This window comes from Podarcis cretensis, assembly GCF_951804945.1.
Source record: "Podarcis cretensis genome assembly, chromosome: 8".
NCBI lineage: Eukaryota > Metazoa > Chordata > Lepidosauria > Squamata > Lacertidae > Podarcis > Podarcis cretensis.
The window spans coordinates 29,426,224-29,452,024 of NC_137177.1; the positions used below are offsets into that span (position 1 = coordinate 29,426,224).

The 25,801-nt window shown below is 44.8% G+C and overlaps 1 long non-coding RNA gene across 1 annotated transcript in view; it reads left to right on the forward strand.

Annotated features, from left to right (window-relative positions):
- LOC307222496 overlaps nucleotides 1–25,801 on the forward strand; it is a 56,974-nt gene that overhangs the window by 10,804 nt on the left and 20,369 nt on the right. The window contains exon 2 of the long non-coding RNA XR_013841775.1: nucleotides 15,365–15,520. This is a non-coding gene — a long non-coding RNA (uncharacterized lncRNA). The remainder of the gene's footprint in view (nucleotides 1–15,364; nucleotides 15,521–25,801) is intronic.

Sequence of the window (25,801 nt, forward strand, 5' to 3'; positions counted from 1 at the left end):
GTTTGGCCGAAATCTGAGTGGGAGAGAGAGAGAGAAATAGAAGCCAACCCATCCCCACCTTCACCCCTGTGCTTCAGAGGCAGAAATGTTGATGCATATTTCTTAGAAATGTTTGGTGCCGTTTGCAGAAATAGGAGGAAGTTGAGCAGGCGTCTCACAACACTCGCTTCCTTCCTGGGCAAGGGTAAGGAGGGGCCGTCCGAAATTGGGGGGTGGGGAGCACTCAGCCAGGAACAAAAAGCCCCTTCAGAGTCTGATGGAATCTGACATGAGCTTTTGAGCTCCCCAAGTGGCGTTTATGGCTAAAGATCTGGAAAAGAAAATAAATCTTCCAGGCCTGGCATCTTGCTTTAATTAATAACATAATCAAGCTCTTGGCCAAGTGGAATGGAACTGTGTTTCGCCACTTGACGTAGGCCTTGTGAGCCAGGCGAGGGTCGGCCGGCCCTGCACTGGATAGAGTAACGCCAGAAGTGGCGCAATGACACTGGAGCGGCTTCTGTGCGGATGCCAGAGTAAATCTGAGCTGGGATTGTTTCATGCCTCCTCTCCCCTGTGAGAATCGCAACCGAATTCCTTCGTCGGAGCAGAGCGGGGCCATCTGGAAAGCTGGAGAAAGGTCTAATTGCTGAAGGGGAGAGAGAAAGTCGTGGTTTGGCTTACGGCAGCACTTTTAAATTTACAGTTTTCCTTTATGTCTTGTAAATGGCACAGTTCTCTGGATATATTAAATAGCACATGCAGTGTGTATAAGTGTTTTCCTGAGTGCGCCATCTGCCTTATCTCAGTAGGCCTTACAACAACCCTGTAAGGCAGACAGGCCTGGCAACAGCTGCAGAGTGGCTGCTTATGAAGTCCCAAGAGAGAGGGAGGACATTCTGCATAACATTTGCTAATGCTAATTTATATAGAATCATAGAATTGTAGAGTAGGAAGGGATCCCAAGGATCATCTAGCCCAACTCTCTGCAATGCAGGAATCTCAAGTAAAGCATCCATGGCAGATGGCCATCCAACCTCTGCTTAAAAACCTCCAAGGAAAGAGAGAATACCACCTCATGTGAGAGTCTGTTCCACTGTCAAAAGGCTGTTATCGTCACCAAATTTCTCCTGGTGTTTAGTCGAAATCTTCTTTCTTGTAACTTGTAAGCCATTGGTTTGGGTCCTAGCTTCCAGAGCAGCTTGCTCCATCTTCCATGTGACTCCCATTTAGATATATGAAGAAGGCTATCATATCTCCTCTCAGTCTCCTCTTTTCCAAGTTACACATACCCAATTCTCCCAACTGTTCCTTATAAGATCATCTTCATCGCCCTGCTCTGCACATGTTCCAGCTTGTCAGTAGCCTTCTTAAACTGTGGCACCCAGAACTGGATGCTGTATTACAGGTGTGTTCTAGCCAAAGCAGAATAGAGTGGTACTATGGCTTCCCTTGATGCAATATGTTAATATAAAGGCTATATTCCAACTCAAAATACAATCCATCTGACCGTAGTGGGGAAGACTGTGTGCCCTCACAGACTGTTGTTCATATGCTGCTGTTAATGGGCAACTACTTCAAGCCCCCTCCTGCTCTCCCTTTTTAGGGTTCTTTATCTTTAAACGGTACTTGGACGGGACAGCTGTTCAAGTAGAGGATTCCTTTAAATAGAGAAATGCCCCCTCTAAACTAGGAGACACGTCCACCCTAGTAAGCGGTGGCATCCATGGGTAGCTGGCTGTGCCCTCTGCTGATGTATGCACTGGGCATTTAAACCCCCACCTCCAATTCTCCTATTGGGGTTATGAGCAGCTCATGGTCACCAACAAGACCCGAGAAGTCAAGCATTCTGGGGCATCATGTTTTGTTGGAGGCTGCCCAGAGTGGCTGGGGAAACCTGGCCAGATGGGCGGGGTATAAATAATAAATATCATCATCATCATCATCATCATCTACACGTGTGTGGGAAGTGACCGCTACCACAAAAGCATAGCAATGTGCCCAAACTGGAATTTTTTGCATTGTGGGCGAAAACCCAACCAACCAACCCGAGGGGAATTGCTAGAAAATAAATGGTAGCTGCCATGTTTTGTTTTTACCCACAATGCACTGGAACCAGAACTTCTGGCATTTCAGGGAAATAAAGATGGTGGCTGCAACCACAGCAACTGAGGGCCCAAATACCCGCTCAGATATTGAGATGGTAGGGAATCTAGGAACACACCCTGTCATGACCCCCTGCAAAGCCTCTTGATTACATCCCTCTGTGGCTTTTCTGTTTTTAAAAACAAATAAGGAAAACTTTTAGACAACAATGCGCTGTTTGGCCTGAAGAAATCTCTAAACCTAATAGGGTTAACGCTGTGCTTTGTGTAAGCAAAGGCTGGAGAATAAACTACTGTTGTTTCCCCGACCTGACTGACACATTTATTGATCATTTTTTCCAGCAGTTCATTCATAAAGGCCAATTGAGCTGGGCTCTTGGGATAGAATAGCCTTTTAACAAAATCCTCAAGAGGGGCAGTGCAGGGGCTGGGGCATGCGTGACTGGCTCTCGGTAATTTGCTTCTGAAAAGTGACAGACTGGTAGCAGGGAAAAACAGGTCCGGCTCTAACACTGCGTTCACTGGACTGCAGGCATGAAGTGCTGGATGGATAAATGGTTGCATGTGTTCTGCAAACTGGGAAGGTTTACTGGAAGATGAAAAGCTTTGCATGCAGAAGGCCATCTCAGCATCTCCAGGTCGGGTTTGGAGAGACTCTCTGAGTCCCTGGAGAGCTGCTGCCAGTCAGTGTCTACACTACTGATGGCCTGTTGGTCTGACATTGCATAAGGCAGCTTCCTATCCTGTAAAAAATAGCATCTTATCGGTAATGGAGATTGGGCAGGACTAGAGCTCAGTGGTGGAACACCTGCTTTTTGTGCAGGAAGTCCCAGATTGAATCCCGGACATCTGCAGGTAGGGCTGAGAAAGTCATCTGTCTGAAACCCTGGACAGCCACTGCTAGTCACCTTTCTGAAAGGTGATAAAGGTCTGTCCAGTCTGCAATGGGCTTGACATTAAAGAACCCTTAGAATGAAAAGACAGAAGCTGCCCACCAAACATTTGCATCACTTGGACAGCAGAATGTTCTCCCTACTATGGTGAAATCTTGTGTATTTCTTTTTAAATTAGAGTAGCAGCTCTAAAATAGCATCTCTACATTTTTCATGCCAACCTATGCCCCCATTTGTCTTCTTTTGGGGGGCCATGCATGTACCCCCATTGGAACAGGGCAATAAGAGAAGAGTAAGCCCTTAAATGCCAGGCTTGGGTGCTTGTGCGCACATATGCACACACTCTGTTTGAGGGTACACGATCTTCTCTCTCTCGTATATCATTTTCAGCTCCCTTGAAAAACTGTTGCCCATCTCCAAGTTGAAACGCCAGCCCTCAACATTTGGCTGGCTGAAACTTACATTTCAGAAACCCCTCATCAAAAAAACAAAACAAGAAACATTTCTTTAAAACCCCAAACAGGCTCTAATCCCTTTCCGCTTGGCACCTGAGCCTAGCTTGGTTGTTGATTTTATCCTGCCGCCCCGCATGCTTTGGCGTCCGGCAATGACGGGATTGGAAGAAATCAAGGTTTAATGAGTTGCAGCTGGTGCAATAGATCCCAAGCAAGGGCTTCTTATAATCATGGCTTCCCGTGAAATAAGCCAGCACTGTCCTTTCCTGCACATTCACCACCTCCAGGAGCCAGAAAGCACAGGGTTGGTCTGCAGCCAGCGCACACAGGCTGCACATTAAAGTCTCCTTTTCCCTTCACCTCTTGTGCCCCCATTGGAACAGGGCAATAAGAGAAGAGTAAGCCCTCTTGGGCTGCATGATCACTGCAAATGGTGACAGCAGCCATGAAATTAAAAGACGCCTGCTTCTTGGGAGAAAAGCAATGACAAACCTAGACAGCATCTTAAAAAGTAGAGACATCACCTTGCCAACAAAGGTCCGTATAGTAAAAGCGATGGTTTTGTAGTGATGTATGGAAGTGAAAGCTGGACCATAAAGAAGGCTGATCAATGAATTGATGCTTTTGAATTATGGTCTGGAGGAGACTCTTGAAAGTCCCATGGACTGCAAGAAGATCAAACGTATCCATTCTTAAGGAAATCAGCCCTGAGTGCTCACGGGAAGGACAGATCGTGAAGCTGAGGCTCCAATACTTTGGCCACCTCATGAGAAGAGAAGACTCCCTGGAAAAGACCCTGATGCTGGGAAAGATGAAGGGCACAAGGAGAAGGGGACGACAGAGGACGAGATGGTTGGATAGTGTTCTCGAAGCTACCAGCATGAGTTTGACCAAACTGCGGGAGGCAGTGGAAGACAGAAGTGCCTGGCGTGCTCTGGTTCATGGGGTCACGAAGAGTCGGACACGACTAAACGACTAAACAACAACAAAGCCCTTAAATGCCAGGCTTGGGTATTTGTGCGCACACTCACACACGCTCTGTTTGAGGGTACAAGTAAAGTTATTTATTTATTTCAGTTATGAATTCCTTCCTATTAGGGATGCATGAAGGCATCGTTTCTCCATTCCATGGCCTGCAGCTCTGTTTCCATTCCACTGCAGTTATGTAAGTTACGTGGTTGTTACGTTATTCTGATACATTAATTTCAACACAAATGAAATACAATGCAAACAGGAGTGGGTGGAAATAATCAATTATGTAACCTCGCGAGCCCCCACCTACCTTCCTTCCTATGTGCCACCAGCCAAAGGAGTGGCACTGCCTGTCACTTTCCTCTTTCTTGGTCTCAATGTTGCCCCTTGTAAAACTCAGTGGCGAGGTGGATGGTGGCAATACTAGAATTAGTTGGCTCTGCCTCTCTTTGGCTCTGTTATTGGTCTTCCAGTCTTTTGCCCTGTCAGTCCCCATGGCAACCAACTACGACTGGGAGTAGTTACACAAGACAGGACCTTCACAGTGGTGGCCCCCAGACTTTGGAACTCCCTCCTTGAGGACATCAAATTGCTGCTCTTATTGCTGCCCTTCAGAAACCAGCTAAATCCTTATTTTCTCAGCCATGCTTTGGGAAATTTAATTGTCCAGAGACCCAATACAGTCATGCCTTGGGTTGAAGTAGCTTCAGGTTAAACATTTTCGGGTTGCGCAAGCGGCGAAACCTGGAAGTAACGTGCTCTGTTACTTCCGGGTCGCCGTGAGCTCAAAATGACGTCATCTACATGCGCGGAAGCGGCGAATTGCAACCCGCGCATGCGCAGACGTGCAGACACGGGTTGTGTTCGCTTCAGGATGCGAACGGGGCTCCGGAACGGATCCCGTTCGCATTCAGAGGTACCACTGTAATTATATTGGCGGGACTGGAGTATCATGAGGATATTTCTTGAATTTGAATGGTGTTATGGGTTTAATTTGATAATTTACTCTGTGCTGATCATTCAATTTATGTTGCGCACTGCCCTGGACTTCCAACTGGGTGGAAGAGCACAATAAGAAATGAATGAATTAATTAATTGGGGTGAGCAAATTGATGTCTAATCAAGTAGCGACAGGATCGATCAATTAATCCTTTGGTCAAAGCATTGTCAGAGCAATGCTGAGTGTTTGGTTAAAACCCTCAACTAGTGTGGTTCCCCACTCTTCCCCGCCCCCTTTCCCAACACACTTCATTTAATAAAACCCACAATGGTTTCCATAAAGCGCATCTTTGACTATCAGGACATCAAAGCCAAAAGCCGCCAAAGTAGAGGGTCAAAAGAGTTAACACGTATTATTTGCGTGGGGGAGGGGGCTCTCTTCCACCCATCTCGACCCTTTCTCTTGAGCAAAATAATTAGCAGTCCCGTAAGAAGCCTCCTGATCTCTTTTATTGGCACAATCATTATATAAAATATATCTGGAAGACTATTTACAAACTTCCCCATAACCATCAATCATGCCCTTTCAGAAGTTATCTAACCTCAAGAAACTGCTAATGCAACAAAGCTATTTAATGGTGGCATTGTGCGGAGGGGGAGGGGAAAGAAGGGTTTGTTTCTTTCACTCTCCCCCCACTTCCATTACTATGGAATTCATAATAACATCAATAATTAAATATAAATTGGATTTAATATTTTATGCTGGCGACATGCAATTTACACTCTACCCGAGAAATCAAAAGGTCATGTCTGATGTAAATGAGTGCGCTCTCTGTGTGTGTGTGTGTGTGTGTGTGAGAGAGAGAGAGAGAGAGAGAGAGAGAATGAGACAGACTTGCTAAGAAAGTAGACACTGGAAATCAGAACAGCTCTTCCACAGTCCTGTTCTGGGTGTTATTAGCTCCTGGATGTTAAGTAGCCCTATCTCAAATATTATTAGTATTAGTGTTTTATGCTGCTCCATGCTTTATATTACAAGGATGGAGAGTCCAACTAAACATTAGGAAAAACTTTCTGGCCAGAACAGTTTAACAGTGGAACAGACTCCCTCAGCAGGTGGTGGACTCCCCTTCATTGGAAACTTTTAAGCAGAGGTTATGTGGCCATCCGCCAGGGATTTTTTAGCTGTAATTCCTACATTGTAGAGGGTTGGACCAGACAGCCCTTGAGGGTACATTACAACTCTACAGGTCTACGATTCTATTATGATGATTCTATTATTCAATTAGGGTGCATAACCTTGCCCTTCAATTTCTGCTGCGATGCACAAACAATTATTTCAAATTCAACACAGCCTGGATGAGTGCATGCTGATTTTTTGTGTGTGTGTGTGTCTGTATGTATGCGTACAGGGGTGTTGTGTCCTATTTTGCTGCTTGAGGTGAAATGGGAAGTGCACTATTCCCTCAGGTAGGAAAGCCTGGATATTGTCTAAACTCTGAAAAGGTTTTGTGCAAGCAAAGCATGATGAATGCTTAGTAAGGTCCTCTGGAGTCACTGGTGGAGGAAGATGGGGGCGGGGGGAGCGCACCGCCCCCGGCAGTGCCATACCCCCAGGACTTGTGCCACGCCCCTGCGGGCGGCACGCCATGCCCCCGGGATGCGCGTCAGACACGTCCCCACCTGCTCTCTGCCCACCCCAGGTGCCAGAACATGAAGCTCTGCCACTGTCTGGAGGAAAAAAGCACACCAAGAACTCAGGCCAATAGTTGACTATGGACTAACATGAACTTACTGGTTTTTGATCCATAATTGACTTCTGACTTGCTCAGTGATTGAAACTAAGACCTTCAAGTTGAATCTGACTATGAACTAACATGAACGTATCTCTACTCATAAACTCTTATCTCTAATTCCGTAACGAATTATTGTGTTATACATATCTTTATGAGTTTGAGTTTGTAATCTCTATTTGAGTTTGTAATCCTTGTCAGAATACATACTTTTGAATGGATTAGTTTTTGTTACAATTGACTATTAATTTGCAAGTAGGGACCACTTCCACTATTGAAACTTACATTGGCCTGAGTTCTTGGGGTGCTTTTTTCTTGGTATATTTAATAACAAGAACTCCAGTTTATTTAACTGTCTGGAGGAACCCTGTCAAATGGAAAATAGGGGTGTTTTTAGTACATAAGCACATATTCACTTTTATCTGTGAAGCTGTGCACTTCTGCTTATTCTTAATAGCTTGTGGAACTGAGTCATGCATTTCTCTTTTTTTTCTCACTCCCTCTTCCCCCCGTGGTGCACTTCCATTTTTTATTTATTTTTTGCTGCTCCCAGGACTTTATTCTTTTTTTCTGCACAAAACTCAGATGAGGAAGTGGGTCAAAAGATTGTGGCCACTTTTTCCCAGAGACTTATCTCTTGGCACGCACTCTGCCAGGTGGCTGGATGGAGTATGTCAGGACAAGAGGCATGTGTGGGATGGCGGGGGTGGGAGAGAAGACCATTTTCATTTTGATTTGCCTGGCTATGCGATTTCTGTCCCTTGCTTTGCAGCTGCAGGAAATTGGGTTTGGGATGGAAATGTTTCTCTCCTTCCCAGGCTTAAAATAGAAAGTGCGTTTGTTTGTGAGTATGTGTGTCGGGTTCAGGGGAGCCCATGAAAGAGAAAGGAGGCAAAGCATTTATTCAGAAGAAAATGCCATGGGCAAGAGTAGTTCAAAGGTGCTTGGAGGCTCAGGGCCAAACTAATGCAGGTTCCAAATTTTGTGTTCCTTTAAGTGTGTTGTTAAAACAACCCCAAACACAAGTGCTATTGATCGGGGGGAGATTATGGAGAGCCAGTGTGGTGTAGTGGTTAAGAGCGGTGGACTCGTAATCTGGTGAACCGGGTTCGCATCTCCGCTCCTCCACATGCAGCTGCTGGGTGACCTTGGGCTAGTCACACTCCTCTGAAGTCTCTCAGCCCCACTCACCTCACAGAGTGTTTGTTGTGGGGGAGGAAGGGAAGGAGAATGTTAGCCGCTTTGAGACTCCTTCGGGTAGTGATAAAGCAGTATATCAAATCCAAACTCTTCTTCTTCTTCTTATGACAATAGCATGGAGTGGGACGTTATTTAAAGTATTTATATACTGTGAAATATATATTGTGAAATATCAAGCTGGTGTATAATAAATACAAGAAATCACAATGTAAACAATGCAAATACTAGTTAAAAATGGCTGTTTCTAACTCTTGCCCCACTAGAGCTGTAATGGTTCTAGGGGTTGCTCATGCGTAAGCCGGTGCTTATCTCCCCGGCTGGGTGCAAACACCTGGCTGGGTTGCCTAAGTGAACCTTTTCTGTCCGGACAGCCACTTACCTGTGGCTGACTCAATCGCTGGCAGAATCCATCAGTGGGCGTTTCTTAAACTTCTTCCAGCAAAGAAGCTCTTTGACGCCTAGTCTCCTCCTACTCTCTCTGTGCGAAAGCCTTCTGCGGAAGGAGGGCGTGGGCAACGGAGGACCCCTACTCTCCCTGCTGGTCCCAGGCAAGGAGTCATGGGACCGCCTCGCCGCTTCCCCCATCTGCCCCCCTTCTCCACCTGTGCTACGCTGATTCTCTTCCCCAGAAGATGGGCTGCTTCTCCCGATCCCTGGACGCTCTCTGGAATCCCTCTGGCTTTTGCTCTCTCTCTCTCTGGCACTGATGGCAGTTCCCTGACAAGAGTCCTGATCAAGGACAGGCCTCACCCATGTCTACAACTTGGGAGGTTCTCCACCCCCTAATTTAAATTGCATGACTAGGCACCCCAGGGACCACTAAAGGGTAAAGAGTTAGAGCCACTCCACCCCTTTGTTAAAGTCCTGATCCAGACTGAACCCCTCTGCTGCCAATCTGCAGAACAACCACCCTGTAAGTAAAGGCATAGTTATGTAGCCACCATAGCATGTAATTTGGTCTGGTGGCACGATGTCTGAAACATCACTGGGCACCAGAAACCTGAATATCCACACTAGCCATAAGGCTAAGACTATGCCACTTTATTGCTGTTGAACAGAACACCACCAACACTTGACTGAGTCTCAGCAAGTGTACCCTGCCTTTCAAACAGTTATAGATGCTTGAGGAAATTGGTTTCTGTGAATTCCTGAAGCAAACTGACCTGAACTGCATCTCCCAGATTAATGTGCAGGTCATAATTATCCTTTGGATTTCATACTTCTCCAAATTTTGCAATGCAGTTAGTTGCCCAAAAATAAATAAATGAATGTTTTGAATAATTATTTTTATGTGACTGACGGAAGCTCTTTTCTTTTCTTTTTCTCCTTTTTTCTTTCCTTTTTTCTTTTTTCTTCTTTCTTTCTTTCTTTCTTTCTTTCTTTCTTTCTTTCTTTCCCCTTTTTTCCATGCTCAACTCTCTCTTTTCTTTTTCTGTTTTTGCTTTTATGTCGATTATTTTTTACCTCGTATCATAAAAAAGCTTTAATAAATAAATTATGAAGTGAAAAATAAAATTTTCTAGGCTCTGCACAGAGTGTCTTTAGGTTTGGTGCTCTGGTATGAGCCAGTTGATTCGTGTGAGTGTGAGACCAAAAAATGGGACATTCCAGGATCCAGTCAGAAGCTGGGATGGCTTCTGCCATTCCAGGATGTCCCGCTCAAATCGGGATGGTTGAGAGATATGGAATGTATCCTTGAATTCTGGTAATGACTCTTGTTCGCCTGGGTATTGGATAGAGAGGGTTGTGTAGAAACTAGCCTACTGCACAAAGGTAAAATTAGCCACTTTTGCCTCTGACCCTGTCCACCACTGACCTGTGGCCGTTGGAGTTTTACCCAGAAAGTAATGTGGCCCTCAGGCTGAAAACCATTTCCTACTTCTAGTTTTAGTTCAAATTGCAAGGTGTTCTCGATTTAAGAGAGTTTAGAAGCATACAGCAAGGAGACTAGCATGTAAAAATCAACTTCCTGCTTGTGTTGCCTTTAAAAGCATGTCACCAAAAAGCCCCCTGCCCAATCAACAAAACACCTGCAACCAGCTGGGCCCCAAGTCAGTTCCTTTTTCTGATGTTTCCCTTCCAGATTTGTATCAACAATAAAAGGGACTGAAAGAAGCCTCACATCCAAATTTAGATGGCATTCAGACAGCCCTTTATTCCATTCCTGACATTTCCTTACCTGATAATTTTTGTATTTTTCACACAAAGTAAAAGCTGTTTCTGGAAATCTAATGGAAATTTATCATTCATTTGTGTGCTGTCCTCCCCCCCCCCCAAATGTTGGCAGCCCTCTTAGCCTGGAAAATCGTGGAAGTTTTGTGCTATAATTTGCCTGCTGTTTTCATGGCCACAGCCACTCACATGATGAATTTTGAGGTGGTATTGCAGCATACAGTTTCCCACCATTTCATGGGTTAATCATGGGTGAGCAGAAGCATATATGTGCATAAATAGTGGTGGTGACACTCAATGACTTCCTCTGTAGTGTCACACCATGTACTCTGGTGTGGATGGAGTTTAATGCAACATGGTGGTGTATCGATCAAAAGTTCCAAGGGAATGTTAGAAGCTGGAGCAAAAGTGCTAGGATTACAGTATATAACCAAGAAAATGAACACAACCATCTCCAGGTCTGAATACACCCACAAAAAGGCACTTTTACTTCTCAAACTGAAATATATAAAACCATAGAATTGTAGAGTTGGAAGGGACCTCCAGGGTCTAGTCCAACTCCCTGCAATGCTATAAATAACATGATAGCGTATAGATTAAATTATGTGGCATCTAATAACCACTGCCATCAGTTTCCATGAACAATCTGATACAGGTGAATATTATTGCTGGCTAGACATGTTTTGTCTCTCTTCTTCAGTGGCATAGCTAAAATTTCAAGGATGCTGCTTTAGAATAGATTCATATTGTACAACATCCAAGCTTGTATCTGTCAATTAATGTGCCTCCCCCTCCCAAATACTGTCACGTATTTCTCTTCCTTCTCAGGTGTACAGTAGGCAGTGGGCAGGATGGCCAGATTCAAAAGAGGGCAGGGCTTCTGTAATTGTGTAAAAAAGAAAAAAGGATTTTCAGTAGGTGCAGCTTGTCATGCAACTATTAAAGGTGCAGGAACGTTGCCGCCTCCTCCTCCTCCTCCTCCTCCTCCTCCTCCTTCTTCCCACCCTAACAGTAGGTGTACATAGGTGTCATAGGCCCTTCAGCTCTGGCATCCACAGACACAAGAGGAGGAGTACGGAAGTTAGGAGCAGATACGGGGTGGGGGGGTGGGGGGATGGAAGGCAGGCATGCAGGGATGGAAGAGAGAGGCTTGACACGTCTGTTCCCCACCTCTCCTGAGGAATGCAGAGCCACATCAGGGTGGGGGGAGGACTTCAGTCAGCCAGGGCTGAACAGGAGGAGATGGAGGCAGAGGGGCACCAAGAACAAGGTCCCCTTCTGTAGGTACGATCAGATGCACCTACGCAGATGGAGCACACATGCAAGGCTGAACGAAAGGGAGAGTCCCATGAGCAAGCCCTCCGCCATCTTTATAAACTTGGTTGGAGAGATGTGTCAGCTGTGTGTCATCTTCCTGGCTTCTCTTTATTATGAACGTCTTGCCTTGCCTATGTACTTTGGAATCCTGACTTCTGGGCCTCGTTCTTCCTGCTGAGCCTGCACCGCTTTTAGCTTGAATAAAAAGCTCTTCCTTACTTTCGAGTAAGAGCCGCTGTCATGTTTTTCGACAGGAACCTGACAGGGAGAAAGAATAATCCCTCTCATGGCAACAGGTTTTTCTTTTTTAAAAAGAAAATCACAGGTGTGCGAACTTATTGTTTATGGGGAAATGTACAACTAGGAGGTGGAAAACTTCTCATTCGCAGTTCGTTAATTGAATAGACATTTCATTTCTTTTAGTCCAATATGGCCAAGCTAAATAGGACCCCAGAGGAGGTTAACGTCCTGTGTACCTCCAGAGGTCATGAACCCGCATGTGGTAGCTCAGAAAGGGCAGCCATCACCATGTTTAGCCTGGCAAGCGGTGGAAAGTGCAAAGCTCTTACAAGTCTGGCTTTGAATGGTCTGAAGCTTGAAGCGAGGGAGGGAGAGACAGAAGTGCAAGTGAGCTGAGGTTCCTGGAGTTCTGGCAGAACATAGAGAAAAAAACTTGGAGAATGGAAATGAACGTTAAAATGAAATCCTGCTGCTGTTCCATTAAAATGACACAAACTCTTTCCCCGTCATATGGTCTATGGCAGACTTGGCCAACCTGGTGCTCTCCAGATGATCTGGACTACAACTCCCATCAGCCCCAGCCAGCATGGCAATGTTCTCCTACACACGATCGCTGGGAATATAAGGGTTCAGGTGGTCGCTAAGGTACCCTGGACCTAAGTTGTTCAGGGCTTTGTAAATTAATACAAGGACCTTGAACCTTTGCCAAAACTGCAGTAAAACTGTGTCTGTTTGCAACAACGGCCGCAAGGGTCCTATTGGCTCAAAACTGGAAACAACAGAACATACCGACGCTTGAGGAATGGAGAGCAAAACTATTAGAATACGCGGAGATGGATAGAATGACGGGGAAAATTAGATATTTAAAAGACCAAAGGTTCATTGAGGATTGGGGGAAATTCGTGGAATATCTGGAAAATATAAGTGAAGGTCAGATAATGCTAGTTGGGTTTAAAAAAGCTCTGTGAAAAGGTTGGAATATTGTCTAAAGAGAAAAAGAAGGAAAGAGAAAATAATGTCAATATAAGCCAGGATTTGTGTGAATTTGTTAAATTAGGGTATGGATGATTTGAGGGGAAGCTGAAGGAAGTCTTATAGAAAGAAATCTGTGACAACAAGGTGTAAATTGCTGTATTTTTTGTTTGTTTGTTATGATTTAAAAAACAATAAAAATTATGCAGAAAAAAAAACCTGTGTCTGTTAGGAGACATGAGCACTTAACGAATGAGGGCTTTAAGAAAGTACAAACTGCTGCAGAAATGTCAGGGACAGGATTTCAGACTGGGAAAACGAGAAACCTGAGAGGAACCAAAACTGACAGATTTGTCCAGCTGAGCTTGATGACGCTTACGCCAAAGTAAGTTGACATTTGGGTGGAAGAAAATGTGATATGCAAGGCTGGTCCAGCCATTTGGCAGAGTGAGTCAGTCGCTTCAGGTGGCAAATGCTGAGTGTCAGTGGAAGCCCCAATGCCAGCTTCCTCTGTTTATTAGGAGACAGTCGCTTTAAAATGCTGATGAATTTTCATGAGGATTTTTAAACTCTCCCTCCCTGTCCCTGCAAGTTGTTGCAGAAATGTGGGGAGCTGAATTTAAGATTGGAAAAATGAGAAGCGGAGAGAAGCAAAATGGACAATTCCCTCTATTCCAACATTTGAGTAAATCTTTGGTTTGGATTGGGGTATTAGCTCCCTCTCCCTACTTGCATTGTAGGAGAGTGTGTGATAAAATAGGTAATGAAAAAGATCTCCCACCTCTTTGTATTTTTCAAAGTATGGAAAAAGTACATAAATGCCTTATTGCTGCAGATGAAGGTGCATTTTAAAGCAAAGCCACCTGGTTTCAAAGAGCATTCCAAGTCCTAATTGCTCTTAATAGCTTGGTTCCCCCCGCCCCCCCCCCCAGTGGAACCAACCACTCTAGAGGGTCCCTTGTTTAGAGAGCATAACTACTTACAATCCAGTATTCAACAGCAAGGCAGGAAAGGGCTTGGAGCTCAGCAGTGTACCATCTGCTCACATGCAGAAGGCCACTGGTTCAAACCCTGGCATAGAATCTTAGAATTGCAGAGTTGGAAGGGACTCCAAGACTCATCAAGCCCTAACTGTTTGCAATGCAGGATTCTCAGCCAAAGCATCTAAGTCAGCAGAGATATTATTGCAGTGGAAAAACACCAGCAGGAGCGCTGGATTGGTTCTGCTGGTGTGTTGGCTCCACTGGGCGTTTGCACCACACCCACCTCCCTGCCACCTCACCTTTCTCCCTCCCAGTAAGTGACGGTGACCCACCTGCCAGAAAGATGGCACAGCAGCTCCAGTGCACCCAGCAAGCTACTTCTAGCAGCAGCTTCCAGTGGAGAGGCTTTGCACACATTTTATGGGGACAGGCTGTAAGCCAGGACTGTAGCAGATGCTTTCAAGGTGGCCACTTATGCATGACCAGAAAGGAGAACAAGTGAGGACACAGATTTGCAGAACATCTCTATATGCTAATATATATGCATGGATCCAAATTTTGCTATGTGCTATACCTGGGGCTGCTCTTGAAGACAACTCAGAAACTTCAACTGGTTCAAAATGCAGTAGCCAGATTACTGTCTGGGGTTCCATTTAGAACTCATATCACTCATGTTTTAAAACAGCTGCATTGACTGCCAGTTCATTCCCGGCCCAATTCAAGAGGCCCATGTTAGTGTTAAAGCCCTAAGTCACCCAGACCCCGAATATCTAAGAGACGGCATTCCCTACACTTGCTTTGCATGCAGAAGGTCCCAGGTTCAATTCTCGAATATCCAGGCAGGCATTGGAAATAGTTTCCTGCCTGAAACCCTGGAGAGCCACAGCCAGCCAATATAGACAATACTGAGTTAATGTCCAAAAGTCGTACATACATAATTTTATTTGTATGCCGCCTTTCCACAGTGCAAACCATGCTCAAGGCGGCTTGCAACATGAAAAAATGCATAAATGCAATATAACAGAAGTAGTCGTGAACAATAAAGAAAACAATAACAAATGCACAACCAAACTGAGCAATTTTCACATAAATCACAACAAGATCTAAAATAAAAGTGTAAGGCAGCTTCCTGTGGTCACCAGCTTATTTGTACAGGAATAATGTTTTCAAAAGTAAGGGATGCCTTGCATATTGTTCCTTGCAGGACCTAAAACTTTGCAACGTAATGCATGCCTTCTACTTCAATTTTCTCTTTTGGTCAAAAACGTTATTTATGTTTTTGCTGTTTTTGATTTGATTTGATCTTGCTGATACAAATTTGTGGGGTGTTTTTGTCTCTGGCAGATTCCAAGAGAAAAGGAGTATGATTGAATTGTAATACTTTTTACCCAAAGAAGATGGACAATAATTGCATTTTCAAGCTCCTAAATGTAATCTTTTGTCTATCTAATCTTGGAGAACAAGTGGGATGAGGCATGTCCCTATGTGCCGAGAGAGAAGGTAAGTTGCAATACTATTGATATGCTATTATTTTCCATCTTTATTTATCCCTAGATGCACTAGGAATCACTCCCTCCAGACCATTCATAATTGAGAAATGCTTTTAAGACCTTTAAGAGATGAATACTGCATTTTGCAAGGTGCCTATTTGATTGTCTCCAGGAGTCATGTTGATGGACGACTCAGTTCGTATCTTCTTAAGGAACCTAGCAGCAAAGTGAATGGATAAGGAACAAGGATTTGAGCTTCTCACTTGGCAATCATGACTGTCCCAATCAATTTGAAATGGGGAGATCTTAAGAACTAGAGAGACACAGAGGCATTACAAGGCTCTCTATTATAATAGGAGAATTCAAAGGGCCAGTGTGAAGTGTCTGATAATTTTTACAGCAGCCTTTGCTAGCGTGATGTTCTCAATACGTTTTTGTTTTTATTTTTTACTACAGCTCCCATCAGCCATGTTGGATAATTGATGGGAGTTGTAGTCTTGCAAAACATCTGGAGGACACAAAGTTGAGGAAAGCTGCTTTTGAGCAATTAGGTTCTGTGTTGGGTACTTAGTGTGGGTTCCCCTACTGACTAATCTGAATCTATGCATAAAAGTGTTAAATTAGGACTTAGAAGACCTAGGTTTGAATCTCTACTTGGCCATGAATCTCACTTGTGACTCTCAGCCTAGCCTACCTCACAGGGTTGTTGTGAGGACAAATTGAATAGGAGGAGAGCCAAATAGTAATACATGCAACCAGTGTGTTTTTTTCCACAGAAAAAGGTGCCAGAATGCACCTCTCTCAGAAGACCCACCCTAGAGCCCAAAGTGGATCTCTCTGGGGTCAGGGTTTGTGTGTCTCCTCATCAGCCAGAAGCTTGTTGAGGCTGCTCTGCTGAGGTTCCTGTGCCTCAGAGCAGCTGAATGAGGCCTCACCCAAGCCCTCTCTGGCTCCTGTGAGCCAGAACAGCTGGGAGCTTGCTCAGCTGAGGTGCAGCTTTCCCGCACATCAGCTGTTAGCTGGGAAACTGAAGAGCCTCAGCAAAGCCCTGTTGTGCCTCAGGCTCATGAGAAGACCCTCTCTGGACCACATAGAGGATGTTTACTGGCTGATCAGGTCTCTTCCCACACTACCAGGGCTCAGCTAAGAGGTGCTGGAACGCTGTTCTGGAGAGTTGCGGCTGGAAAAAAAGTCCTGCGTGCAACAACCAATTTACACGCTTTCCATTGACACATGATCGTGCACATGCGCATCACACTGAACCCGCAGGTGACCTTCCAAATGGCAAAAACGGCCCTAAAAGAGCCTAGAAAGGGCAAAAAGGTGTGAAAACAGTGCCTAGCAATCCTACAAGCCTTTGCAAGTGCAATCCCAGGAGCCCTTGCACCAACGGTTGAGGTCTGTGGAGAGTACAGGTTTGAGCAAGGAAGTTTGGAGGGAACGATTGTAGTGGAGTTTGGTGTTTGGTAAAATGTTGCTGGTTTTTTAAAGGGTTTTGCAAAGGTTTCAAGTGGTTTAGAGAGTGTTTCCAGGCTTTTTTTGATGGTGTTTCAAATATACATAAACACGCGGTGCCTTGGAACATAACCCCTGTGTAAATTGGGAGTTGTCTGCAGCAGCAATAATAATGATAATATTTATCTGTCCTTCACTCAGTATGCCTCTGAATGTCAATTGCTGGGCAGAGTGCTATTACATCCTCCTTTACAGGCTTCCAAGAGGCATGTGGTTGGCCACTGTGAGAACAAAATGTAGGGCTAGAGGGGTCTTTGGCCTGATCCAGCAGGGCTTTTCATAAGTTCTTATGCAGTGCTGACTCCAGATTTTAGAGGGTCCTTCCAGCAAGACACTTCCCATGTCCCCCCCTTTCTCAGTGAAGCTACTACCCCACTGCCATTATCACCAGCTACTGCTGCTCCTTTGCCACCTTCACTCACTTGCCTGCCAGGGAGAGACCCAAGGAATGAGTGTCGGCATCTGGGGGTTGAAAGGCCAGCTGGCTAGCTCCCAGCTAGCCCCTCTCAGCCATCACGCTGCGGAGATTCATCAACCTCTGGCTCTGACGTAAATCAGCGACTCAAGCTTGCTGCCTTGAGTACACTATACATAGCAGCGTAAACTGCACAACAGAAAGCCTGAGGCTGTGGATACATACTAAAACTACGGATTTATTTTACATAAATCAGAAAAAAACATGTCATCTCTCCTTGCTATCTACTCAGAGAGACTAAAAAAAAGCAATAAACAGAGCGAAAGTCCGCTCATGGGACCCAGCAATCTGTGCTGGAAAGTAAACAGACATGTGACATGCAACAATCCCATGTCTTCAACAAAATGTGGAATGGAATCTCCCAACATCAAGCAAGTGTTATTACCTCCTGCTCTTCCTTCTCACCACCACTGCTGTCTGGGCCAGAGTGAGAGGTGAGCAGACAAGCAAGCAGGTTGGAAGCGTGAAGAGGTGGATCAGGTTCAGGCGGGCTCTGCTCAATGTGTACAGTCAGCTAGTGCCCATCAGTTCCAGCTCATTGTGCCAGTCCTGGTGCTGGAAGACCGCTACCCCTTTGGTCTGTGGAAGGGGTGGAGGACCCTTTTCAGCCAAAGCACCACATTCTGTTCAGGGCAACCTTCTGAGGGCCGCATGCCATTGGTTGGCAGAGCCAGAGGCAAAAGTAGGCAGGGCAGCAAATATAAATATCACTGTTGTAGAGTGGTCTAGCTTCTACACGTACATACTCAACCATTCCTCTCTATCCTCCATGCAGGCAAACAAAAAACATTACCGGAGGTCAAGGACACATTCTGCCAAGCATAAGCATTCAGTGAAGCAGGGTCAGTGAAGGGTGTGGCCTGTTCTAAGGGCCAGATAGACAAGCTTGGAGGGCTGCATTTCTCTGATAAAAATAGGGACGTCCTAAGGAAAAGTGGGACATTGTAGGGTCAAATTGGAAACTGGGACAGCTTCTGTAAATCTGGGATTGTCCCTGGAAAATAGGGACAATTGGAGGGTCTGGTGAAAGAAGCTTCACCTGCTGGTTTCTCTCCTGTCCTGTTGGGGCTCCTGGCTTGCGCCATTCCTGTTAAACAGCTCCAGTGTATCTTTGGCACAATCTTTTGCAACAGAAAGCAATTATAGCTAACGGCTCCAAAGCTCTACCTACCGAACCTGATCTGCCTTGTCATGTCCCATTAACTTCGCCTTCAACTCTAATCCTTGCCCCTGTAGTATATAATGAAAGACATTCAAATATATGTATCAAAATGGCATCCGTATTGATTTATTAATGCTAGGGAATGCTGTCCTAATTGAATTGAGATCCAGGAAGCAAGTTAATGTAGCTAACAGTGATACAGGAATTCAATCTCCCCAGTGCCAAGAATTATGACTTTTTTTTTGGCCGTCTTTGTTGGCAGTTAGATAAATAACAAATCGATGTGGATTTCAATGAGCTTTCTTAAAAGGCAGAGACGGAGCTGAAGGAACAAGCCTGGCATTTAGCAACCGAGGAAAAGTTTAAAGAGTTTTCTAAAGGGAATAAAGGAAATTGGGGAGTTTTTGGAAGGGGGTTGATGTGTGGTATCTTCGAAAGAAAGGGGCTGTGTTCACTGGGTCTGGCACTTGCTAACAGAAGGGTGGTGAAGGTTCAGGCAGCCTGAAGCCCACAGGGCCTAGTTTGAGGAGGAGGAGAGGGTTTTGCATATGCTCAGAGGCACTCTCACCCACAGCCAGCCTGTAAATACATACGGCTGCCTTATAACTATGCCAGATGGCTGATTGAGAACTGGAGAGCTCGTGAAATGTAGCAATTAAGAGGCTGAACTATAAAGCAGGAAATCCTAAGTCTGAATCTCACCCCTGTGAACTCACTAGTTGATCTTAAGCAATCATAGAATCATAGAATCATAGAGTTGGAAGAGACAACAAGGGCCATCGAGTACAACCCCCTGCCAAGCAGGAAACACCATCAGAGCACTCCTGACATATGGTTGTCAAGCCTCTGCTTAAAGACCTCCAAAGAAGGAGACTCCACCACACTCCTTGGCAGCAAATTCCACTGTCGAACAGCTCTTACTGTCAGGAAATTCTTCCTAATGTTTAGGTGGAATCTTCTTTCTTGTAGTTTGGAACCATTGCTCCGTGTCCGCTTCTTTGGAGCAGCAGAAAGCAACCTTTCTCCCTCCTCTATGTGACATCCTTTTATATATTTGAACATGGCTATCATATCACCCCTTAACCTCCTCTTCTCCAGGCTAAACATGCCCAGCTCCCTTAGCCGTTCCTCATAAGGAATCGTTTCCAGGCCTTTGACCATTTTGGTTGCCCTCCTCTGGACACGTTCCAGTTTGTCTGTGTCCTTCTTGAACTGTGGTGCCCAGAACTGGACACAGTACTCCAGGTGAGGTCTGACCAGAGCAGAATACAGTGGCACTATTACTTCCCTTGATCTAGATGCTATACTCCTATTGATGCAGCCCAGAATTGGAGTATAGCATCTAGATCAAGGGAAGTAATAGTGCCACTGTATTCTGCTCTGGTCAGACCTCACCTGGAGTACTGTGTCCAGTTCTGGGCACCACAGTTCAAGAAGGACACTGACAAACTGGATCAGTCCCATCCTTCCACCTGTAATAGGGAGATAATGACACTGCCCTGCCCTGGAAGGCTGTTATGAGCATTAGTGAGATAATGAAACCCTTTGAAAACTCCAGAGTGTTAAAATAATGGCCAAATATTACTGAGATGTTGAGAGAGAGGGATCTCTAACAGAATGCTCAGTATCATCACCAAACAGCGGCTCCTAGGTGAAGACTATAATTCTTTGGTGGAGGCTGTAACTTAGCATTCTTGCTAAGCCATAGTTTGGCTTAGCATTACGTGCAAACGAGCCTATGAATGGAGAGTGGATTCATTCTTGTCTCTAGCACACATCCATGTAAAAAGCATGCATGTGAACACTAGGATAACACAGAATGCATAGCCTGCCATTTTATTTGCTCATTGTGAACCATTTCATAATAGATTTTAGGACAGATATGTTTCTCCAGCAAATCTTTCATCTAAAGAAAAGAAAACCCACTTGGCTTTTAAAACAGTAGGATAAGTTTTGTAGAGGAAATGACGACATGAAACAACAAATGAAATAAAGGGTTTTATCAAATGTTAATTTTACTCCTAGACCTATTGGAATTAATGGAAAAGATGAACTTAGATCTATTAATTTCAATGCATCTACTCTGAGTAGAACTTAGAGCAACAATTTTGGGGACAGCCACCATCAGTAAGAGTATACAGTCGTACCTTGGATCCCAAACGCCTTGGTATTCAGACGTTCTGGCTCCTGAATGCTGCAAACCCAGAAGTGACTGTTCCATTTTGCAAACATTCTTTGGAACCTGAACGTCTGACAGGGCTTCCGTGACTTCCTGCAGCCAATCAGAAGCCACGCTTTGGTTTCCGAATGTTTTGGAAGTTGAACGGACTTTCGGAATGGATTCCATTTGACTTCCAAGGTACGACTGTAAATGGATTACAAGCATATTTTAATAAGTATAACATTTTAGGGCATGACACAAATAGGACTTGGTGTTGTTCTGTTAAAATGAGAAGAGCCTTGCAGGGTGTAGCTAGCTGCTCCAGCACCCAGAGTGGTGTGGGTGGGTGTGAGCTGCCCATGGGAGTGCCCTGGCGATCCTTGCACGGGGGTGGCACAGCAATCCACCCAGGGGAGTGGTGCGGCAAACTGCCCATGGAGTCCACCTGGTGGACACAAGCCCCACGCTGCTGTTTTGGGCAGCGCGGGGCCCCTAACCACCGTGTCACTCCCAGGAGAGAAGCATGGCTCAGGCACGCTGCAGGCCAGGCCCCATGGTAAGTGCCACCCCCGCGGTGTGCCATTTTGCCACCGCCCTCAAGGATGACACCCGGGACCCACCCCCGCACCTCCCTTCCTACGCCCCTGGAGCCTTGCCAATACAGTTCTGTTTTCAGAACAAGAAGCCCTAAATAGCATGAACATCATGGGTGCTAGCCAATAGGCACTCTTCACTGTTGCTTTCCCCCTGATTCCAATTTAACTGTGCTGAAAATGTGCAGAACCCAAGCTTGCCCTGGAACTGACAAAGATACACACTGAGATTGCTATACATTTATAGCACATTTAAAGCACATTAACTGTGCTCGTATCTGGCTTCCCTTAAATAATCTTGGGGGAACTGATGTTTATCCCTCACAGAGTCGCAGTTCCCAGTGCCCTTATCAAACAACAGTTCTCAGGATCTTTAGGAGAAGTCATGGGTTTAAAAGACCCATGGCTTCGCCCAAAGAATCCTGGGAACTGTGCTTTAAATGTATGGTGCATAGATAGGACCAGAAAGTCAGTTCTTGAAATGTTCCATCTCTGCACTTGTAGCCCAAATAATTTCTCTCTGTGCATATATAATATTGAGGATTGTAGATATTATATTTTATAGCTTTGTCCACATCAAAATATGCAAACACATATGTCCCCACTCTCTAGTGTCCTTCTGGAATATTCTGTAAGTGATAAATCCATTTTATGCCTGGAATCATTTCGCCCCGCTGGAGCTGATATGGTCAAGCAGCTCAGAAGCCTGAGTTAATTAAATCAACAGCTAAGAGTGCAGGTTACCCACAAAAGTGAACTTTGGTGCCCCTAAAACCACTTGCCCAGAGAAGGGCTGGGAAAAAAAAACAGAAGTAAGTAACCACAGTTGAAGTAAAATGGAAAAAGAAATCATCAGCTCTATACCACTTTGGCTGGCTGGCCACAGGTATCAGGATATTAATTGCTCTTTGATTTGATTTTGTTGTGGGATTAAGGGCACATTGTGGCTTCTGTAGGTATCTCAGATGCTGTAAGGATGGAAGCGAAATCCCTCCACAGCACAGCTTCTTGTCGCCTCATGGAATCTACGATGTTGCTTCTCCAGGAACCATCAAAGCCCTTCATTCTCATCTTCAATCCAGTCTTTTCCAGTATTTTTATCTGGGTAGAAGAAAGGAGTTGGGGCTTATGGAAAAGCATTTAAAAGCACATGGTTGCATGGTGGAGGGCAGGGGGACAGTGAACTGCATCATTGGTGGGAAGGGCACTTCTCCTGTTAGGTATTTCTGTCCTACCTTTTCCCCAAGGAACCCAGCATGGCCCATACAGTTCTCTTCCTCCTCCTCCTCCTCCTCCACATTTTATTCTCACAACCACCCTGTGAGGTAGGTTGGGTTGAGTTTAAGGCCTAAGGTGAACTTTGTGGCTGAGTGGGGATTTGAACCCCGGGCTCCCAGGTCCTAGTCCAACACTCTAGCCACTACACCACACTGGCTTGCCTTTGGGATAGGGTGTGCATGTGTCCTACTTTACAGAGGGCATTTTCCATTTGAAGAACTGTCTTGTCCAAGTCAGGTTTAAAAGTAAAGTGCCCTTGGAAGGGAGAGCAGGAGCGCCATAAAATGCCCCATCAACACTGAGCACCTGGACAGCAGGCTAAGAAGGCACACAGGTCATCTGGTCACTATGGCGAAATCTTCTGTATTTCTATTTAAATCAGAGTCGTTATTTCTACATATTTGCCAATGCATGTACGGTAAATGGGTGCATGTCAATTGTACGCAAATTGGTGTCCTCTTCAATCCTTCTTTTCTGGTGACATGAAAGTGGCCACCCTGCTTCACAAATGCATGGACTACTTTTAAAATTGCAGAACGGGATAACAGGATGCCCCTGTTTGCTGAGCTGTTCATCCCCCTTGCTATATAAATGCAAAGACTGTTGGAATGCAAATTCCTGCTGGAAGCAGACCAGCCATTAGAGGATTACTTCTTCACCAGAGCAACCAGAGATAGGCTGCCCTCTCTTTTTTTTTTAAATAATATTTATTACTTTTAAACAGTACAAAAAAAGAGAAAGAAAAGAAGAAAAAAGAAAACAATACAATACAATACAATGTATAAATATTACACAACACAATACTAACACAATAAACTAAACAAAGCCAAACAAAAACAATTTAAAACACACATCATACAATTTCAATATCATAACTTTCATTTACTTGTTTCAACGACCTCCTCACACCTCCCTTTTTGTATTCCACTTCTGTTAATTGTTTCAGCAATTCCTTTCCATCTTTCTCTGTTTTCTGTCCTATATTTATCTTAACATATTCTAACCTTATTTTTCCCTAATACTCTAATAATCTATCTATACTTAATTCCTTATAACAATTCTACTAAAGCCATATAACTTCATTCCAACATTTTTCCAACATTCGTCAATTTTACAATATTTCTATAAATAGTCTTTAAACTTTTTCCAATCTTCTTCCACCGTCTCTTCTCCCTGGTCTCGGATTCTGCCAGTCATTTCCACCAATTCCATATAGTCCATCAACCTGGTGATCTTCTGTCCGAGGCTCTTAACTCTTTTCCAAGTCCCTTCTGCAAGTCTTCTTCGTGCTTATACAGGAACTTTGCTTTGTCTTCTACTGATCTTATTTTTATTTTCCTTCCTTTGAGGCTGAAGAGTAGATCTCGGGGAAACTCCCTCCTAAAGATGATTTTATTCCTTCTCAACAGGGCAACCAAATCTCCATAGTTAGACCTAAGATCCAAAAGGTATTTCAGAACGTCTTTAAAAATTTCCTCTCTTGACTGTTGTTCTTCTAAGTTATTCTGGTAGTTCCAACAGTCTCTTATTTTGTTCTTCTCTTTTTTCCCTCCTCTTCCAAGTCTGAAGGCCCTCACAATTTTAGTCTCTTCTTGACCCGAGTCCAGGTCCCAAGAAACAGCAAATTCCTGTGTGGGGAAGTCCATCAAATCCAGTTCAAGCAGGGCTCTGATCCTCAAAATCTGTTTTTCTTTAGAATCAATCATGACTGGCATCAACTTATGATCATCAAGTTGCGTCTGTGAGGCTGGGACTCTTTCTCTCTCCAATTGTGTTACTTTAGGTTCAACGGCAACAGCTTTCTCCCTAGCCTTCTCCGCAGTTTGCCATGTCAAAGTAGATTCCTGTGTCAATTTCTGGATAGTTTTTGTATTGATGTTCACCTTTTGTCCCAAATTATTTATACTTTCTATATTTAAATCCAGCTTCTTGTGAAGCTGTTCCAGTGAGTCATTTATCTTACATAATGCAGCCACTAAGGCCTCTTCTGTCAACATTCTTGACCGATTCAAGGTCAGTCCCAGAATCTCACAGCTTTTTATCTTACAGCTGGAAATTCCCCCAGCTCAACTCTTATAACAGTTTCAAAGGCTTCCTCTAGAGGGAAACAGTTTCTATTTGTATTAGTCCTTTTAAACAAAGTTCAAACAATAAAGTTAGTTTCAATTTTCAGTTACTTTTACTCCTTTTTAAGAGCAGACGGAGAGAATGGAAACAATGTATCTCTCTTATTTAGCTAGCTGTCAGCGAACGTTCTATTTACTATCAATGAACAATCCAAAAACGCCAGTCTTACTAGCAGCCCGTTTCCAGGTTCGGAGCGGTGGTATTTTAACTTTCTTGTCTCTCTCCTGCAGGCACACACAATCCAAAACTTCCCCCTCTTCTCCTGCTTCCAAGGGGGGTTTAATGTTTTCTACCGATGGAAATTTAGTCCTTTACAGTAGACTTTCCAAGACTTTAGCTTACAGTCTCTTTGCTTCAGTCTGTTTACAAAAGGGGAAGGCGGACTTCCTGTTTTGAACCTCCCCATTTCGGTGCCAAATTAAGACGTTTAAAAATCCAATTCTCCGCTCTACTCACGGGTAGTTGCTTTAAGATCAAATTGTCCACAGGAAAAAGTCAGTGCTCTCCGGCAACAGCTATGCAGCTTCGCTCCGTGGAAGAAGCAGTCAATTTGAAGCACTGTGCCACTCACCCCACGTCGCTCCAGAACCCCGAAACCGGGTTTCCCCGTGAGTGGGGGAGGCGCAAAAGCTGCCAGCCGAATCCCACGTTCACAGGCTTTGCCGTGGCGGCCAGACCCAGATTTCCACGAGGCAAATTCCTTCTGATCAGAGGAATTCCGCCATTACCGGAGGCGCCAACCCGGAAGTCGATAGGCTGCCCTCTCTGGCCTCTTGGCAAACTCCCTTGTCAGGGAGAAAGGAACCCTGCTGACAACACAGTCCTAAACACCGAGGCTGCAGGTTCGATTCCCATATAGGGCAGCTGCATATTCCTACATTGCAGAGGGTTGGACTAGATGATCCTCAGGGTCCCATCCAACTCTACAATTTTATGATTCCATGCATGCTTGCTCACTTCCAAACCTCCTTAGCGCTGGG